A 4,086-nucleotide genomic window follows, 5' to 3' on the forward strand; every position below is an offset into this window, starting at 1 on the left:
AATTCTTTGCAGCCGCATTGCCAGTATTTTACAAATGATTTTGAGATCAGAGTTGAGTAAACTGATGGGTCTCATGTTTTCACATTTATTTGGGGGCTTACCCRGTTTTGGCAGCAGAATAATTAGAGCCTGATTCAAAGAGGGAGGCAGGGTGCCTTTTTTAAATGATTCCATAAACATATCTAGAAGGGGAGAGAGCAATTTATCCTTAAATTTTTTATAAAGGTCAATGGGAATGCCCCTTAGATACAATTTTACAATAAGAGATGATGTGACAATGGAAAGTTGAGGTGACGTTGTTACTCTGGCAACGTGTTTGTGTTTAGCGCCTGGGGAGCACCAAAATGAAAAGACTCTGATGAACCACACCCAACGGCATCAGAGTATCTGTGGCCATGACGCTTGTTCTTGAAGTAAAACTGAAACCAGAGCTGCACAAAATTTCAAACAAAAAGGACAGAAATATTATGTTGCCATTTATCGCTGCGCTCCTTTTACTACAAAGGATTTGTGCATCATAGTGTCTTGTGTGTGCAGGTAACCAAATGTTCAAAAGCATCTCTTGTTTTATGTGTCAAGTGTGATCTGTTTTCATAGATTCTTTCCACATTTCTGTATTTTTTCCATAAATGTTTTCAAGCGGTTGGTGCCACTCAACTATGCATTTGAAGGTTTAGACTTCATGGAAAGCATTAATCTGCCAATGGAGGGAATGCATTTCTGCTTACGTACTCTGCCTGTGTTGACACAAATGCGTCTAACGTAGAATTTAAGATGCTTCAGTCCCTGCAGGACCAGTTTCTGAACAATTAGTCTGAATACCAATCAAGGCTGGAATCTGCTCAGGTGGTGTGTATGTACAGTGAACAGACACTGAGCGTAAATTTTTAGTTGTGGAATAAAAATATATTTTACACTTTAGGAATCAGGAAAATGTCTTGATTTTATTTGTTAAATTTTTCTTGGTAGAAAGAAATCTGTCAACATGGCTTATGGAAGTCTCTCACATGGCCATGTTGACAAACAGCGTTCACAAGGGTGTCTCCAGAATGTCTCCAGAATGTCTTGTGACATTTATGGCGTTCTTAAATTCTTGTTGTGAGTATCGGAGTGACACTGCCCTGTCTTACATTTTGAACTTACCAATACGTGAAACAACTTTCCTCGAAAACAAAATACGTATTGTGGGCATCTCCAGTCTGTCTCAAGAGCGCTGAAGTGCGAAGGAGATAATAAAGTGAGTTGATATGGACAGATGTAGGCAAAGGAATAATGTGCACAGCCAAGAATGCATTTTTTGCAAGTGGTACAAAAAAAAAAAAAAAAAAAAAAAAAAAAAAAAAAAACCCAACAACCCACGATTTTCAAAAAATGGCCACTCAACACTCAGATGATGAATGATGAGACCATAGCAAGAATATTTGCCTAGAATCCTCCGAATCCAGTATGGCTGCCATGAGCATGACACATGGTGACAAACTGTAGGATTCAATTGTACACTTCTGTCAGTTTATGTCTCACTAAATCAGACAAACATATTCTGCACTACATTTACCTCCCAACATTTTGCTTCAGTGTTTGAATGCATGAAAGTCTCAGATTCTGGTCCCCAAGGGCAACTATCCTGCAGGTTTCAGTTATTTACCTGCAATTCAGCATCTTTATAAGTTCAGCAAATGCTTGTTAATCAATGATTTAATCAAATGAGGTGTGTCAAAGCAGAGAAACAACTAACATATGGATAATAGCCCTCAAAGACCAGGATTGGGCACCTCTGGCATAAAACAAAGAGACATGTTCCTGATAACAGCCTGGTTACTCAGCACAGCACTTAGAAAATCCCACTGATTGCGAACTGTTCCAACTACTGAACTTGTAGCTGGAACAGTGAGTGACTAGCCTGGTTTAAACCAGACCCTGTCCTTCACTTTGCTTCATACAAGGGTCTGGACTTGCTGAATAGAGAAGCGTTTCTTGCAGGAGACGTGGCCTCTGCTGAAGTTTAAAATGATTGGATCAGTTGGCTGCGACGTATGTCGCTGTGACGGAGGCTAAGCTAAGAAGCTAACCGGAAATCATGCGTTGCTGTAAACAACCCTACTGAGAGGAGAGAAGTACTGAGCCGAACGAGACGGCTGTAAATGAGAGCTGCTGCTTTGTCAGTCAAATTTAATTTAATTTGGAAACCTTATCAACACAGACTGGCTTCATTCACTTCCTCCACTGTCATTGCTAAACTAACTAGCAGACACTGTGCAGAACATCGACGTCGTTCAAAACTACTCCTTCTGTTTACTGATTGGCCGAGGTAAAATAAACTACAAGCAGACTCTGTGCAGAAAATCGATGTTCTCTTCTCTGATTGGCCCAGCTAAAAATCTGCCAGCGAAATCCATCTCAATGGGAGAAATCCCAAACGGAGCAGTGAAGGGAAACTAGAATTGAGTGGAGCTGCGTAGGAAGGCAAGGGCCAGGCTAGTGAGTGACAGTAGTGAGGTGTAAAGTCAATACCAGATGCCAGTTACAACTACAAAGGTAAACATGGCAACAACACCAGCAGTTCTGCTTCATTTTAGGTTTTGTAGTGTTAAGCAAAATTCACACTCCCTCCGAACTGCCAAAGTCGGCATGGATGTCAAGTTTCATGGCAAAAATTGTGTCACCAATGTCCTCAGCGTCGACTCGGCTGCCCCTTTTGGCACAACCTGCCAGCTGAACATTTTACCCCCCTCCCACTACGACGGTAATGTGTGATTCGTCAGAAGTTCATGGGCCTGTGTGTTTGTGCTGAAAGTGCTCGGACGACTCGCTTCCTGAGCCAGCTGTTAACAGGAAGCAGACTTTTATAAGTAAAACCGTAAAAACTCATGAATGGAGATAAAACAGACGTGCACAGAAGATTCCGATAAAAACTGTGGAGCTTTAACCGCGACAGATTTGTGGATAACTAGATACCACATAGCAGTAACAGAAGGACCCCCGCACGCACAAATGCACCAGAATTCAGAAGTCTTTATTCCTGATAAATGTCATGCCACTAAGTGCATCCCAAAATTGTAGTGGCTTGGGTGGGGGACNAATCTAAGTAAATTACTCGGCAACTTTTTCAAACTAGATATTCTTCAAATTCTTTTTTTTTGCCTTTATTTGTGTGGATCTTAGTTTGTGTTCATTATTTTATTCATTTTTGATTCATATTTTTTAAATAGTATTCCAAAAGACAAATTTGCTTTCTTGGTATTTTTGGAAGGCTCAGTTGGTGGAGCTGTTGTCTCCCAGCGAGAAGGTTGYCGGATCGAATCCTGGCTGGTGACCTTTCTGGGTAGATTTTGCATGTTCTCTCCATGCATGCCTGGGTTTTCTCCAAGCACTCCCTCAGCACAGACCAAAAACATGACTGTTAGGCAGTGGTGGAAAAAGTACTCAACTCTAGTAGTTGAGTAAAAGTATTGATACTCGGGGTCAAATCAACTACAAGTAAAAGTTACTCCGGCAAAAATCTACTCAACTACAAGTAAAAGTACTCCGGCAAAACTCTACTCATGTTAAAGTACTGAAGTACTTGCTTTTGAAAACACTTACGTATTCAAAAGTACATGCATTTTAAAATATTCAAGTATTCAAAAGTACAAATTAAATTTTCTAATATCAGTACACTGCTGTGTTGTTTTCAGAGTGATTTTACAGAACCTTGTAACTCTCAGAAACCACCTGATGTAAATGAGATGTAGAACCACCAAATTCTACACCTGTAAAGACTTCTGCATAAAAATACAATAAAGTGAGTGGTGAGTTCTTAAATGCAGAAATGTAGTTCATCCACAATGAACACAGGAGTCATTTAAACTGACACAAACTATTTTTCAGTCCTGAAATCTCAAACCTCGAGCTGAGATATGGCCATGGTTTCTCTACTCTCTTCAATCGTCTCCATTGCTGGAGCTCAGCTTGCGACAGTTAATGAAAATGATGTAATTCCAAATCTATTCCAGGTGTGAGTTACAACTGTGAATTGGTTCCCCTTGTGAGGAACATAGTGTGGCATTTCAAGAAAGAAAAACAGCAACAGCTGATTACAACGCAATG

Source organism: Austrofundulus limnaeus, unplaced genomic scaffold (assembly GCF_001266775.1).
Source record: "Austrofundulus limnaeus strain Quisiro unplaced genomic scaffold, Austrofundulus_limnaeus-1.0 Scaffold53, whole genome shotgun sequence".
NCBI lineage: Eukaryota > Metazoa > Chordata > Actinopteri > Cyprinodontiformes > Rivulidae > Austrofundulus > Austrofundulus limnaeus.